A 17,394-nucleotide genomic window follows, 5' to 3' on the forward strand; every position below is an offset into this window, starting at 1 on the left:
ATGGTGCTGGATGAGATGACGTTTATGTGTGGGGTCAGGAGGGGTTTTCAGTGTGGATGTAGCAGAGCTGCGCGTGTACAAGGTGTACGGAGCAGAGTCGGACGTGTACGAGGTGTACAGAGCAGAGTCGCACGTGTACGAGGTGTACGGAGCAGAGCCGTGTGTGTACAAGGTGTACGGAGCGGAGCCGTGTGTACAAGGTGTACGTAGCAGAGCCACGTGTGTACGAGTTGTACGGAGCGGAGCCGCACGTGTACGAGGTGTACGAAGCAGAGTCGCACGTGTACGAGGTGTACGAAGCAGAGTCGCACGTGAACAAGGTGTACGGAGCAGAGCTGTGTGTGTACAAGGTGTACGGAGCGGAGCAGTGTGTACGAGGTGTACGGAGCAGAGCCACGTGTGTACGAGTTGTACGGAGCAGAGCCGCACGTGTACGAGGTGTATGGAGCAGAGTCGCACGTGAACGAGGTGTACGGAGCAGAGCCGTGTGTGTACAAGGTGTACGGAGAGGAGCCGTGTGTACGAGGTGTACATAGCAGAGCCACGTGTGTACGAGTTGTACGAAGCGGAGCCGCACGTGTACAAGGTGTGCGGAGCAGAGCCGCACGTGTACGAGGTGTACGGAGCAGAGTCGCACGTGTAAGAGGAGTACGGAGCAGAGCCGCATGTGTACAAGGTGTACGGAGCAGAGCCGCACGTGTACGAGGTGTATGGAGCAGAGCCGCACGTGTCCGAGGTGTACGGAGCGGAGCCATGTATACGAGGTGTACGGAGCAGAGTCGCACATGTACGATGTGTACGGAGCAGAGTCGCACGTGTACAAGGTGTACAGAGCTGAGCCGTGTGTATGAGGTGGACGGAGCAGAGCCACATGTGTACGGGGTGTACGGCACAGAGTCGCACGTGTACGGGGTGTACGGAGCAGAGTCGCACGAGTACGAGGTGTACGGAGCAGAGCCACGTCTGTATGAAGTGGACGGAGCAGAGTCGCATATGTACGAGGTGTACGGAGTGGAGCCATGTGTGTATGAGGTGTACGGAGCAGAGCCGCACATGTACGAGGTGTGCGGAGTGGAGCCATATGTAAAAGGAGTGGAGCCGCGTGTATTCGAGGTGTACGGAGGGCAACCGCGTGTGTAGGAGGTGTATGGAGCGGAGCCGTGTTTGTACGAGGTGTACCGAACGGAGCCCTGTGTGTACAAAGTGTACAGAGCTGAGCCGCGTGTTTATGGAGCAGAGCCACGTGTGTACGAGGTGTATGGAGCAGAACCGCGTGTGTACGAAGTGTATGGAGCAAAGCTGCATGTGTACAAGGTTTACGGAGTGAAGCCATGTGTGTACAAGGTTTACAGAGCGTGGCCGCGTGTGTACAAGGTTTACGGAGCAGAGCCGCATGCGTATGAGGTTTACCGAGTGAAGCCATGTGTGTGCGAGGTGTATGCAGCGGAACCGTGTGTGTATGAGGCATACAAAGCGGAACCGTGTGTGTATGAGGTGTCCCGGATCCAGCGGGACAGTCCTGATTTTGATAGTCTGCCCCGGCTGGGAGCTTACTTTTCCCATGGACACAGGAGTACACGGCGGAGCCCCAAAGAGAACTTTAAAATTCACACGTGACATTCCACCGGAAGCGACGTGCTAGAAGCTGACCGGAAATTAGGTAATTTCGGTAGGAGATTGTGACGGAACCATGGAGGCACTTTAGGGAATGCTTCAGATCCATCACCATGTCCTCCTCCGATAGCATGGACAGCAGGATCACCTTGGACTCAGGGATGCCGGCCATGTGAGTGGATCATGATATGTCCTGCACTGGGAGGCTCAGGGGGGCATTACAATGGGAGCCGGGCTGCTATAGTATCTTTATATAATCTTTCTTTCTCACTGTTTCTTTCTTTCTCTCTAATCTTTCTTTCTTTCATCTGTATCTTTCTTTCTCTCTGTTCTTTCTTTCCCCTCTTCCTTTCTCTCTCTCTGTTCTTTCTTTCCCCTCTCTTTTTCTCTCTAATTTTTCTCTCTGTTCTTTCTTTCCTCTCTTTCTTTCTCTCTGTTCTTTCTTTCTTTCCCCTCTTCCTTTATCTCTCTCTCTGTTCTTTCTTTTGCTATGTTCTTTCTTTCTGTGTTCTTTCTTTCCCCTCTTTCTTTCTCTCTCTAATCTTTCTTTCACTCTCTGTTCTTCCTTTCTCTCTCTCTGTTCTTTCCTATCTTTCTCTTTCTGTTCTTTCTTTCTTTCTCTCTGTTCTTTCTCTCTCTCTGTTCTCTTTCTTTTTATTTCTCTCTCTCTCTGTTCTTTCTGTACCATCTTTCTTTCCCATCTCTCTCTCTGTTCTTTATTTCATTCCCCTCTTTCTTTCTCTCTGTTCTTTATTTCTTTCCTCTCTCTCTCCATTTTCTTTTTTCTCTCTCTGTTCTTTCTTTTCCTCAGCACCAGTCACTGTGCCCACAGTGCCAGCCAATGTGCCCTCAGTACCAGTGTAATCAGCAGTGCTAAATGGGTGTGTTTTGGGCATGGACATGGGTGTGGCTAGTTATGAAATGGGTGTGGTTGGGGCTCGGCCTAAAGTTTGCCACGGCCGCTCAGCGCGCCGCAGCCTTTGTCCCTCTTTCCCTTCTTCAAAAGTTGGGAGGTATGGAGTACATGGGCCAGAAAGTATTGCAATCTGGGTGCCCTGCTAGTGGTGGAGAAGAACTCTGAGTGCTATAGAGGATAGCAAGAGAGACACTCTACCCATACCGAGAACCAGGGGTGAAGTTGTGTCCGGTTCCTGTGGGAAAGACGACAAATGTTGGACCTTATCCTTTATGCCTGATTGTAAAGACTGACAACTGTCCAGTAAAAGTTTGATTGCTTATACAAACCTGTGTCCCCTGAATTGATTGCTGTCAAGGTTCCAGAAAAGGAAAGCTTTGAGCCAATGGAGGCCTGCAGACCAGAAGTAAGTGTGATGCACTCCACACACAACAGCACACCAAGACGGGGACACGTATTATCTGTAGAGTGCCAAAGTGAGTGGAATAAGCAACTCGCCCACGACTACCTCTCTTGGGCACTTTACAGAGGAGCCAGCAAAAGATACAGTGAAGGAGTGGTCAGAGAGGTAGGAGGAGGACCAGGCCCGGACTGCTAATCTGCCAAGCCGGGCCGGCGGCTCTGAACTACAAAATGGGCCGGCGGCCCTTTAAAACCTTTTACTAGGCCCTGTGTGCGCGCTCCCTCTCGTTGCACACGCTGACAAGGGCCGCGTCGGCCGGCGTCAGTGCGTTCCCCGTCCATGATTGTGTGCACGTGGCTGCTGCCCTCCTCAGTGCAGGCAAGCAGGAGAGCGCTCACACAGGACCTTGTCAGAAGTTTGAAACGGCCGCCGCCCCCACCGCGCAGCACGCACGGGACTCCTGCCTCTCTGTCTGATGCTGGAAAGTACCAGTATCAGAGAAAAGTAGAGAGAGCACGCAACATGAAAGGTAATACCTGCCTGTGTGTGCTGTGCTTCCAGGGTGAGCTAGGAAAGCATTGTCTCCTGCTCTGATCTGCTTCCCCTGCAGGTGAGAGACCGGGGGAGGTGCCGGGACAGAGCTGCTGTGAGCACTAAAACCTGAAGAGCTGCGCATGGACATCAGCCTCCCCTGCACCACAGAAGAGCGTGTGTGTGTATGTGTAAGTAATACTTGTGTGTGTGTGTGTGTAATACTTGTGTGTGTGGTATCTAGTGTGTGAGTGTAATACCTGTGTGTATGGTATCTGTAGTGTGTGTGTGTGTGTGTGTGTGTAATGCTTGTGTGTGCGGTATCTGTAGTCTGTGAATGTAATACTTGTGTGTGCGGTATCTGTAGTCTGTGAATGTAATACTTGTGTGTGCGGTATCTGTAGTGTGTGAGTGTAATACATGTGTGTATGGTATCTGTAGTGTGTGTGTGTGTAATGCTTGTGTGTGCGGTATCTGTAGTCTGTGAATGTAATACTGGTGTCATGATCCAGGACGGGGTTTCGCTTTGGCCCGTCCTGGTCTGACTGGGGGTTAATTGTTCCGCCTCTCCCTGGCAGAGGGCGGCTTTTTAATGCTCACTGTACCTAGGTCCGGTGTCAGTTATACTCCTGCCCTCGACTGAGTTAGTTGACCTTGTGCGTACGTGTGCCTGATATCTTGCTTGCTTGTTTGGTTTTGATCCGGTTCTGTCCCTGTTACAAGTTCTGCCTGTCCCTCTTGTTTTGCGCTACCTCTCGTGTATGACTCTCTGCTTGTGACCCGACGTCTCTCTGCTCGTCCCCGTGGTACCGCGTTGCCCTCTTGTGTATGACCTTTGGCTTTGTCTGACCTCCCGTCTGTTTATCCCTCCTGTACCTCGCTGTCCGTACTGTGAATGACCTCCGTTTTGCTCGACTCTGAGTTTTCTGTCTTCTCTGAAAGCAGGACGCTAGGCCCCGCCCCCTTGCAGTCACATGACCGTAAGTCCCGTGCCGGCTTGCTAAACTTCATCACTCAGGTCCTGTGCACCTATACTTTCTGGCTGTCCTGGTCCCCAGGGGTCCCTACAGTGTGGGTGAGTCCCTGCTCAGCGGAGGCTGTACGCCAGCGCTGTCAGGATCCTGATATTATAACTGACCGATACCATTTTTTTTTTCTCTGCCCCCTTCTCCTGTGTGTGTGATGGATCCTATGCACGCTCTTTCTGATACAGGTTAAACACCTGACCCACATGTCTCAGAAACTCCTTGGAGAACAACGAGTCCTGGCTCAGTCTCAGCAGCTGATCGCTTTTTTCATCGAGGGCTCGGGATATTACATTAGTTTCTCCTGAGTCTCCAGTGAAGTTACCAGATACCTTTTCTGGAGATAAAGAAGAGTTCAGAGTTTTCAAGGAGGGCTGTAAGCTTTTTTTTTTCCTTAAGACCACTCTCTTGCGGGGATGAAAGTCAGAGAGTGGAGGTCATTATGTCTCTGTTAAGGGGAGCCCCCCAAGCTTGGGCTTTCTCCCTTACGACCACGGCCCCTGAGCGTATGACGGTAGATGCGTTTTTTGAGGCCCTGGGGCATATTAATGATGAGCCTGATCGTATGCGTATGGCTGAGGACATGGTGATGAGTGTGTGCCAGGGGAAGCACTCAGCCGAGTGGTTTTGTTCAGAATTCAGACGCTGGGCTGCTGAGGTCTGTTGGAATGATGCCGCTCTCTGGGGTTTGTTCCGTAGAGGCCTGTCTGAATATCTGAAAGATGCCTTGGCTCTCCACCCTCCGCCTGACTCCCTGGAGGAGGCTATGACACAGGCCGTCCGAATGGATCGCCGGCTACGGCGAAGGGAGTGATGCAAAGTGAAAGACCGTTATTCTCCCAAGGAAGGGGAGCCAGTCCTATATTGGAGATCATGGAGATGGGAACCATCGACCTCAAAGAAAATGAAAGGAGACAACGGCGCATGGGAAAAGGCTGTTTAGATCAGGTGTCCCCCCGGAACCTCCATCCTCCATTCTTCAGCCTGGGGTGGTGGTGGCAGGTATTTCGAATATGTTGGAACGGGAGATTCGGGAAGCCCAGTCTCTTGCACCGCTGGCTAAGCCGGTGGACAAACTTTTTGTGCCAGCTCAGCTTCGCCTTAAGGTCCTCCGGGAGTTCCATGACTCAGTTCTGGGTGGACATCCAGGGATCTCAGCTACCCGGAAGGCCATTTCTAGAGTATTCTGGTGGTCTGCTTTAGCCTCTGATGTTGGGGAATATGTGTCTGCATGTGATGTTTGTGCCCGTGCAAAAACCCCCCATAACCGGCCGGCCGGGGAATTGGTACCACTGCCAATTCCTGAGAGACCATGGACGCATTTGTCCATGGATTTCATCACCAACCTTCCCCCCTCCAAGGGTAATACCGTCATCTGAGTTGTGGTGGACAGGTTTAGTAAGCAGGCACATTTTGTACCTTTGGCAGCTCTACCTAATGCGGAAACATTGTCCAGATTGTTTGTTGAGCATGTGGTGCGGTTGCATAGGGTACCCTTGAATGTGGTGTCTGATAGAGGAGTGCAATTTGTTTCCAGATTTTCGAGGGCTTTTTGTAAAAGGTTGGGTATTGGTCTGTCCTTTTCATCCGCTTATCATCCAGAGACTAATGGGCAGACCGAGTGGACCAATCAGTCGCTGGAGTAAATTCTGCGTTGCTTGACCTCAGACCGACAAGATGATTGGTGTTCTGTGTTACCGGTGGCTGAGTTTGCATTTATCAACCGCGTTAACCAGTCTACGGGTACATCTCCCTTTTTCTGCAATTATGGGTTTCATCCTCATTTTGGAGAATTTTCCCGTTTGAATTCTGGGTGTCCTGGGGCGGATGAGAAGATCCAGCGGTTGGGGGAGGTATGGCGAGAGGTCCAGAGTAACATTACGAAGGCCCATTTTTTTGCGGACAAAAAACGATCTGCGGGACCGGTGTTTCAGATTGCGGATTAGGTATGGTTGTCCACCAAGAATATAAGACTCAAGGTCCCCTCTGCGAAGCTTGGACCCAAGTTTATCGGTCCTTATGAAAATACCGAGGCAGTTAACCCGGTGGCTTTTCGGTTGCGGCTCCCGCCATCTCTGCGGATCCCAAATGTTTTTCATAAGGCCCTTTTGAAACCTGTGAGGTCCGCTCGGGAAGGATCATCAGCTTCCCCAACACCGGTTTTGGTAGACGGGCAGTCGGAGTACGAGGTGGAACGAATTGTCGACTCCAGGTTGGTCCGTCGTCCCCTTCAATATCTGGTACATTGGAAAGGCTACAGTCCTGAAGAATGCTCGTGGGTTCTTGCTCGATCGGTTCATGCGGATCGGTTGGTCCGGGCCTTTCACGCCAAGTACCCTGAGAGACCTGGGGGTCCGGTGGCCCCCCATTGAGAGGAGGGTACTGTCATGATCCAGGACGGGGTTTCACTTTGGCTCGTCCTGGTCAGACTGGGGGTTAATTGTTCCGCCTCTCTCTGGCAGAGGGCGGCTATTTAATGCTCACTGGACCTAGGTCCAGTGTCAGTTATATTCCTACCCTCGGCTGAGTTAGTTGACCTTGTGCATATGTGTGCCTTGTGCATGATATCTTGCTTGCTTGTTTGGTTTTGATCCGGTTCTGTCCCTGTTATGAGTTCTGCCTGCCCCTCTTGTACTGCGCTACCTCTTGTGTATGACTCTCTGCTTGTGACCCGACTTCTGTCTGCGCATCCCCTTGGTACCGCGTCGCCCTCTTGTGTATGACCTTTGGCTTTGTCTGACTACCCATCTGTTTGTCCCTCCTGTGTCTCGTTTGCCAAGTACCCTGAGAGACCTGGGAGTCCAGTGGTCCCCCATTGAGAGGAGGGTACTGTCATGATCCAGGACGGGGTTTCGCTTTGGCCCGTCCTGGTCTGACTGGGTGTATTGTAAGGGTTCCAATGGATTGTGATGAATAAGAAAAATGCTCACACAAGAATTGAATTTACTAAATTGATTTACTTAATAAGTGATAAGATCAAATAATAAACAGTATAAAACTATAAATACATATGCATTAATCAGAAACAAGCATTATTCATAAGTTACATTATTCAGATAGACGTCAACCAGTCATCCTCCAGGAGCCAAAAAAGAGAGTGAGCACATGTGTCCTAGTTCTTTTAAATGTCCAGCTAAAAGGTGTGTCCAGCCCCACCATGTGGGGAATGATGTCACAAGTCTATTGTCCATTGGCTATAAACACATCCCCTCAATACCTGTTTTAACCAGTATATAATACAGGAAACTAGAGGAAGGGGCTTCATGTGTGCCACATGGCAGAAATACAGCAAGCTGGAGGAGGGGCTTCGGAGCACAAGATAACATCCTTGGGAATGTTTAAACACCTAATCTAATTAGGGTAGTTGCCTTGAAATATCAATGGTCCTTTGTTGATGGATAAACAAATGACCAGTAATTTACATTCCTTTATCTTGAGGTAAGCAAAAGGTCACTGAAACTTACTTATCTCAGTGTATATTATATTAAACTGATTGAAACCATATAAAAATAACTCATAGTATACATTCCACCCCTGGTTTCAATCACTTTAATTAACCTGCCACTAAGCTATACCATTTATCATTATTTGAATTGCTCCTATAAATATTTATTTATTTGCTACCAATAGAAAACCGCTTTGGTAAAAAACAAAATCCTGGGCTTAAAATGGAAAAAATCAAAACAAAAACAACATTGGACCAGCAGGTGCTGAAATATCAAATGTCTGTAGAAATCTTCTTTCTTCGGATCTTCTTGACCGCAATTTTTAAATGGGTCTGTTGCAGGGAAGCACGGGGAGTATTATGCCCTCATCACTTGGCCTTAGTGACTTCACTACGCTCCCTGGTTAGCAAAAGAACAGACTCTAAAGAGCAATCTGTCCCTGCCCTTCATGACATTAACCCTCGGTGCAGGTATCCAATGGCTGAGCATAAGAGTACCTTTATCTTCTATTGCTGCCTCTGTTCAGGGCCTTATTCACCCTGGTGAAGCTTTAGCAGCATCTGGGCTCAGTCTCATCGCTCAATTGGACATCTTCAGTCTACACACAAGACACAGCCTGCACTGTGGGAAAGTGAAATTCACAATCATACTTGAAAGTTCCAAAGTCTTGGCAGAGCTAACTCAGTCCAAAGCAACAGTCCAAAATAACTCAGTCCATGATATATTCACAGTCCAAGATAGAATAACTTGTTCAATATAACTCAGTCCTGTTGGCTTGTTTTCCACCCCTTGATCAAATGAATCAAACAAAATTACCGTAGGTTTGTTGGTCCACATTAATTGTGCCCAAAATGACCTTTGAAATTTTCTACTGTAGCAAATACTTCTACTCTAGATAATAACTACTACATAAAATATATCATATGTGTATGGACTTAAACACTGAAATAAATCATAATATCAAAATATCAGATACCAGTTATAAAACACATCAAATTCATGTCAATCACATTTGCATAATAACGATGAACATAATTATCAGTACAATCATGTTCATGGATATCACAAAATAATGTTACTACTACAGTCATGGCCAAAAGTATTAACACCCCTGCAATTCTGTCAGATAATATTCAGTTTCTTCCTGAAAATGATTGCAAACACAAATTCTTTGGTATTATTATCTTCATTTAATTTGTCTTAAATGAAAAAACACAAAAGAGAATGAAGCAAAAAGGAAAAAACTTGGATCATTTCACACAAAACTCCAAAAATGGGCCAGACAAAAGTATTGGCACCCTCAGCCTAATACTTGATTGCACAACCTTTAGCCAAAATAACTGCGACCAACCGCTTCCGGTAACCATCAATGAGTTTCTTACAAGCTCTGCTGGAATTTTAGACCATTCTTCTTTGGCAAACTGCTCCAGGTCACTGATATTTGAAGGGTGCCTTCTCCAAACTGCCATTTTTAGATCTCTCCACAGGTGTTCTATGGGATTCAGGTCTGGACTCATTGCTGGCCACCTTAGAAGTCTCCAGTGCTTTCTCTCAAACCATTTTCTAGTGCTTTTTGAAGTGTGTTTTGGGTTATTGTCCTGCTGGAAGACCCATGACCTCTGAGGTAGACCCAGCTTTCTCACACTGGGCTCTAAATTATGCTGCAAAATTTGTTGGTAGTCTTCTGACTTCATAATGCCATGCACACGGTCAAGCAGTCCAGTGCCAGAGGCAGCAAAGCAACCCCAAAACATCAGGGAACCTCCGCCATGTTTGACTGTAGGGACCGTGTACTTTTCTTTGAATGCCTCTTTTTTCTCCTGTAAACTCTATGTTGATGCTTTTGCCCTAAAAGCTCTACTTTTGTCTCATCTGACCAGAGAACATTCTTCCAAAATGTTTTAGGCTTTTTCAGGTAAGTTTTGGCAAACTCCAGCCCGGCTTTTTTATGTCTCGGGGTAAGAAGTGGAGTCTTCCTGGATCTCCTACCATACAGTCCTTTTTCATTCAGATGCCGACGGATAGTACTGGTTGACACCGTTGTACCCTCGGACTGCAGGGCAGCTTGAACTTGTTTGGATGTTAGTCGAGGTTCTTTATGCAACATCCGCACAATCTTGCGTTGAAATCTCTTGTCAATTTTTCTTTTCCGTCCACATCTAGTGAGGTTAGCCACAGTGCCATGGGCTTTAAACTTCTTGATGACACTGCGCACGGTAGACACAGGAACATTCAGGTCTTTGGAGATGGACTTGTAGCCTTGAGATTGCTCATGCTTCCTCACAATTTGGTTTCTCAAGTCCTCAGACAGTTCTTTGGTCTTCTTTCTTTTCTCCATGCTCAATGTGGTACACACAAGGGCACAGGACAGAGGTTGAGTCAACTTTAATCCATGTCACCTGGCTGCAAGTGTGATTTAGTTATTGCCAACACCTGTTAGGTGCCACAGGTAAGTTACAGGTGCTGTTAATTGCACAAATTAGAGAAGCATCACATGATTTTTCGAACAGTGCCAATACTTTTGTCCACCCTCTTTGTTATGTTTGGTGTGGAATTATATCCAATTTGGCTTTAGGACAATTCTTTTTGTGTTTTTTCATTTAAGACAAATTAAATGAAGATAATAATACCAAAGAATTTGTGTTTGCAATCATTTTCAGGAAGAAACTGAGTATTATCTGACAGAATTGCAGGGGTGTCAATACTTTTGGCCATGACTGTAATTAGAATCAGTGCAATTACGTGTTTCTATATTTTTAAGGAATAACAAAACCCAAACCAATTTGCTATTAACCCAATTCTAGCAAATTATTATTTTTACATAATAATATACACATTACATCAACACACACACTCTGGCTTCACCTAAGCAATGCATTCATTCAGTAAGCAGGAGAGATTCTCATTTACATATAGACAAACACACACTTTGGGTACCCACACATTTGCATTGCATGACTCAGGTGTAGGTGAACAAAGCTATATCGAGAACAAAAGACTGACATTAATAAACTAGCATTCATTGAAATCATTTAACATATATGTTCTTCAAAACCCAATTTGCATGGGAGCTCCCAAAAAATAAAAAATGTTAAAACTCAAAAATAAGTCATAAAATATTAGGCAGATGGACTCCTTTTTCACTACTGTAGAAATGAACCATTTACTGTGCACTGTATTTACATGCTAATTAAATGGCCAAGGTTTCTTCTTTTACTCCTGCAAACAAAAGGTTAATTACACCCCCCACCCCCCAATCCAACATGTAGTGGACTGAAAAGAGAAAAAAAAAACATTTCCTTTAAAAGCCAAGAATGCTAAACACAGTACAATTAAAATTCAGAAAATGAGCTCATAAAAAATAAAAATATACCAAATAAAAAGTAAAAATAAAAATAATACCACATGGATTTTTTCTTTGGCTGTGAACCAATTTTATCAAGGGATATCCATGACAAATACACAAAGCACATACAGTGACAAAGACAAACACTTAGTACAAATAAGTCATCTATTTATCTTGTCAACCCCCCAATATATTATCAGTCATCTAACTATAGGTCAGTCTTAAATTCATTGTCTGTACTGTCACTCCCTCTTTTCCTTGTATGTTTCTCTCATGGCTCCCACATACAGAATCATCTGCTGTGGTCTTTTGCCTTTTAAAACATCAAGGTCTATTACAAACCCTCAGGTGAGGAATGCACATTTATGCATCACCAAGACCAAACCCAATTCATCATATATCAGCCAGCGCATACTTCATAGTATGCTCACAGGAATATTTCTCTAAGAAACTCTAGAACGAAAACAAACATCATTAGACATAAAAAAAATGGTAAAACTGTTCAAACAACAATTTTCAGGGATGTTCCACAACTTTTATAATTAGTCCATGAGGGAATCTTGGCAGGGGGTGTAGTATGCCATGGTATTGGAAGAGTGCAAGGGGTGGTTACAGTGGGGGCTTTGCATGCCTCCATCAGGTGTCCCACCTCTATCTTTCCAACCCCCTATCTCATTTGTCGCCACCCTCTTGGGTCTGGCGAGTTGCAATTTACCTTTTCTCCTCAGATCTTGCCATCTTCTCAACAGGTCACTTGTAGAGATCCCATCTATCTCCTTTAATGGAACCCCACTAGCTATCAGGTCACAAAACAACTCCGTCCTGCTCTTTCTAATTTGGGTATCATCCTCTTTTCTTGATCTACTCTCTTTACTGTACTATTTTTTGATACTTTTGCTCTCTAGAGCAGATAGCTGGGAGATTAAATTGCATGCTGTGTATACAGTAGTGGAATTTCCCATAAGTGCACTGAACATAGTGAACAATGGGGCTTTGTATGATGCTGGGGCACCTTCTATGAGCTTATTCTTCATCAATACTGTCAATATTGCAGCATCTGGTCCCTTCCAATCCTCTACAACAGCAAAGTGATCATTCAGATCTGGCAAAGGATTGCGAGTTATGCCACCTATACCTGCGATTTCTCTCAATCTCTGAACTCCATCTGCAAGAGACTCCCATCGTGTCTGTGGTATTACTTCCATAGGAGAGTCATACACTTGTGCCACAGAATCCCTCACCAAATGCAACAAAGAGAAAGTCTCTGTAGTGTCCCTTGCACGTCTCATTTTTAGACGCACCATAGGATCAATACAAATACTGCAAAGTCCTATTGCCTCAAGATGGTTCAAGATTACAGTATCGGCTCCCTGATCCCATAATCTGAGAATCCATGCTAACAAAGGTTCTCCTGCTTGCTGCCTGTACCTGGTAGCTAATTCTGTTAATTCTCCGGCTGTATAATTCCTAGTTTCCTCGGTCATTGAAGCTTCTGCTCCTGTAGCTGCGTTTCCTGCATCCATCCTATCTCCACTACACTGTGTGACTTCTCTCCTAGTTTTAGTAGTCACAGTTGGTCTGGCTTGCTTTTCTTCCTCATCTGTCTCACTGTCACAGCCATCCCATTCTATCAAATCTGACCATTTCTCACGTGCAATCATGGTTCTAATCTGTGCCGTATGAATATCTGACACTGGCCACTGACTCCTCCTGCGCCTATTCTTATTCACATTTTTCATTACATAAGCTTCAAAATTCCTTTGCATATTGTCATGCTGTTTCATTTGGTCTCTCAAGGCTGATTGCAAGCTAATCCTTTGCTCTATATCTGTATGCAGCTCTAAACACAAATTATCTATCTCCTCCTGTAAGATTTGAGACACTTGCACACAAATCCATCCAACGGCTGCTGCAGCTTTCTGCTCTTTTGCATCAAACTTTGAGAGATCAAATTTGCCAGCCACATCCTAGGGATTTGATAACCGCTGTCCCTCCATATATATGTTACATTCCTGTGCCATTGGGGTCCACTTTCCTGGTAACACCCATTCTGGCAAAGATCTGACACTACTCTCAACTGCTTTCCTACTCTTAACAAACTTATTCAATCTTGCAAACATTTTTATTCAAAACAATCCCTCTTCTGACACCAATTTGTATTGTAAGGGTTATAATGGATTGTGATGAATAAGAAAAATGCTCACACAAGAATTGAATTTACTAAATTGATTTACTTAATACGTGATAAGATCAAATAATAAACAGTATAAAACTACAAATACATATGCATTAATCAGAAACAAGCATTAGTCATACCTTACATTATTCAGGTAGACATCGACCAGTCATCCTCCAGGAGCCAAAAAAGAGAGTGAGCACAAGTGTCCTAATTTTTTAAATGTCCAGCTAAAAGGTGTGTCCAGCCCCACCATGTGGGGAATGATGTCACAAGTCTATTGTCCATTGGCTATAAATACATCCCCTCAATACCTGTTTTAACCAGTATATAATACAGGAAACTAGAGGAGGGGGCCTCATGTGTGCCACATGGCAGAAATACAGCAAGCTGGAGGAGGGGCTTCGAAGCACAAGATAACATCCTTGGGAATGTTTAAACACCCAATCCAATTAGGGTAGTTGCCTTGAAATATCAATGGTCCTTTGTTGATAGATAAACAAATGACCAGTAATTTACATTCCTTTATCTTAAGTAAGTTTCAGTGACCTTTTGCTTACCTCATCTCAGTGTATATTATATTAAACTGATTGAAACCATATAAAAATAACTCATAGTATACACTGGGGGTTAATTGTTCCGCCTCTCCCTGGCAGAGGGCGGCTATTTAATGCTCACTGGACCTAGGTCCGGTGTCAGTTATATTCCTGCCCTCGGCTGAGTTAGTTGACCTTGTGCGTACGTGTGCCTTGTGCCTGATATCTTGCTTGTTTGGTTTTGATCCGGTTCTGTCCCTGTTACGAGTTCTGCCTGTCCCTCTTGTACTGCGCTACCTCTCGTGTATGACTCTCTGCTTGTGACCCGACTTCTCTCTGCTCGTCCCCTTGGTACCGCGTCGCCCTCGGTACCGTGTCGCCCTCTTGTGTATAACCTTTGGCTTTGTCTGACCTCCCGTCTGTTTATGCCTCCTGTACCTCGCTGTCCGTACTGTGAATGACCTCCGTTTTGCCCGACACTGAGTTTTCTGTCTTCTCTGAAAGCAGGACGCTAAGCTCCGCCCCCTTGCAGTCACATGACCATAGGTCCCGTGCCGGCTTGCTAAACTTCATCACTCAGGTCCTGTGCACCTATACTTTCTGGCTGTCCTGGTCCCCAGGGCTCCCTACAGTGCGGGTGAGTCCCTGCTCAGCGCAGGCTGTATGCCGGCGCTGTCAGGATCCTGATAACTGGTGTGTGCGGTATCTGTGGTGTGTGAATGTGTAATGTGTGTGGTATCTGTAGTGTGTGTGTGTTATCTGTAGTCTGAGTGTGTAATATATGTGTGTGCGGTATCTGTAGTGTGTGAGTGTGTAATGTGTGTAATGTGTGTGCGGTATCTATATTGTGTGTGTGCGGTATCTATAGTGTGTGAATGTGTAATGTGTGTGCGGTATCTGTAGTGTGTGTGTGTTATCTGTAGTCAGTGTGTAATACATGTGTGTGCAGTATCTGTAGTTTGTGTGTGTAATGTGTGTACGGTATCTGTAGTGTGCAATGTGTGTGTGTAATGTGTGTGCGGTATCTATAGTGTGTGCGGTATCTATAGTGTGTGTGTGTGTGTGCAGTATCTGTAGTGTGTGTGTAATGTGTGCAGTATCTGTAGTGTGTGAGTGTATATCTTGTGTGCGGTATCTATAGTGTGTGTGTAATGTGTGTGCGGTATCTATAGTGTGTGTGTATAATGTGTGCAGTATCTGTAGTGTGTGAGTGTGTATTGTGTGTGCGGTATCTATAGTGTGTGTGTGTAAAGTGTGTGCGGTATCTATAGTGTGTGTGTAATGTGTGTGCGGTATCTATAGTGTGTGTGTTTGTGTGTGTAATGTGTGCAGTATCTGTAGTGTGTGAGTGTGTATTGTGTGTGCGGTATCTATAGTGTGTGTGTGTAATGTGTGTGCGGTATCTATAGTGTGTGTTTGTGTGTGTAATGTGTGCAGTATCTGTAGTGTGTGAGTGTGTATTGTGTGTACGGTATCTATAGTGTGTGTGTGTAATGTGTGCAGTATCTGTAGTGTGTGAGTGTGTATTGTGTGTACGGTATCTATAGTGTATGTGTGTTCGGTATCTATAGTATGTGTGTGCGGTATCTATAGTGTGTGTGTGTGTGTGTGTGTGTAATGTATGTGCGGTATCTGTAGTGTGTGAGTGTGTAATGTGTGTGCGGTATCTGTAGTGTGTGAGTGTGTAATGTGTGTATGGTATCTGTAGTGTGTAATGTGTGTGCAGTATCTGTAGTGTGTAAAGTGTGTGCAGTATCTGTAGTGTGTATCTATAGTGTGTGTGTGCGGTATCTATAGTGTGTGAATGTGTAATGTGTGTGCGGTATCTGTAGTGTGTGTGTGATCTGTAGTCAGTGTGTAATACATGTGTGTGCAGTATCTGTAGTTTGTGTGTGTGTGTAATGTGTGTACGGTATCTGTAGTGTGCAATGTGTGTGTAATGTGTGTGCGGTATCTATAGTGTGTGTGTGTGTGCAGTATCTGTAGTGTGTGTGTGTGTAATGTGTGCAGTATCTGTTGTGTGTGAGTGTGTATTGTGTGTGCGGTATCTATAGTGTGTGTGTAATGTGTGTGCGGTATCTATAGTGTGTGTGTGCGGTATCTATAGTGTGTGAATGTGTAATGTGTGTGCGGTATCTGTAGTGTGTGTGTTATCTGTAGTCAGTGTGTAATACATGTGTGTGCGGTATCTATAGTTTGTGTGTGTGTAATGTGTGTACGGTATCTGTAGTGTGCAATGTGTGTGTGTAATGTGTGTGCGGTATCTATAGTGTGTGTGTGCAGTATTTGTAGTGTGTGTGTGTAATGTGTGCAGTATCTGTAGTGTGTGAGTGTATATCTTGTGTGCGGTATCTATAGTGTGTGTGGTATCTATAGTGTGTGTGTGTGTATAATGTGTGCAGTATCTGTAGTGTGTGAGTGTGTATTGTGTGTGCGGTATCTATAGTGTGTGTGTAATGTGTGTGCGGTATCTATAGTGTGTGTGTAATGTGTGTGCGGTATCTATAGTGTGTGTGTAATGTGTGTGCGGTATCTATAGTGTGTGTGTAATGTGTGTGCGGTATCTATAGTGTGTGTGTTTGTGTGTGTAATGTGTGCAGTATCTGTAGTGTGTGAGTGTGTATTGTGTGTGCGGTATCTATAGTGTGTGTGTGTGTAATGTGTGTGCGGTATCTATAGTATGTGTGTGCGGTATCTATAGTGTGTGTGTGAGTGTGTAATGTGTGTGCGGTATCTGTAGTGTGTGTGTGAGTGTGTGCGGTATCTGTAGTGTGTGAGTGTGTAATGTGTGTGCGGTATCTGTAGTGTGTGAGTGTGTAATGTGTGTGCGGTATCTATAGTGTGTGTGTAATGTGTGTGCGGTATCTATAGTGTGTGTGTAATGTGTGTGCGGTATCTATAGTGTGTGTGTAATGTGTGTGCGGTATCTATAGTGAGTGTGTGTGTGTGTGTGTGTGTGTAATGTGTGTGCGGTATCTGTAGTGTGTGAGTGTGTAATGTGTGTGCAGTGAGGTTATTCATTGTATGTGGGCTGGTGAATTTTTTTTGTGCCAGGACTGCTTTTTGGTCCTAGTCCGGCCCTGAGGAGGACAAAGGGAGCGTTATGTTTGAAGCCAATAGTAAGGATCATAGTGAGGAGGAGCTGGTAATCAACAGTGTTGAATGCTGCAGAGAGTGCAGGAGAATTAGCAGGGTGAAGTGACCATTAGATTTAGCTGTTAGTTGATCATTAGAGACTTTAGTAAGGGCAGTTTCAGTATAGTATAAGTAACGGAAACCAGATTGTAAAGGGTCAAGAATTGTGTGAACTGAGAGATAGCAGACTAGACAGGAGTGGACAAAGTGTTCAGGTTACCAATGAAGGGAAGTTTAGAGACAGGTCTGTAGTTCTCAGCACAGTT

The sequence above is a fragment of the Dendrobates tinctorius genome, unplaced genomic scaffold (genome assembly GCF_039654945.1).
Source record: "Dendrobates tinctorius isolate UK_male_01 unplaced genomic scaffold, ASM3965494v1 ptg000008l, whole genome shotgun sequence".
Taxonomy (NCBI): Eukaryota; Metazoa; Chordata; class Amphibia; order Anura; family Dendrobatidae; genus Dendrobates; species Dendrobates tinctorius.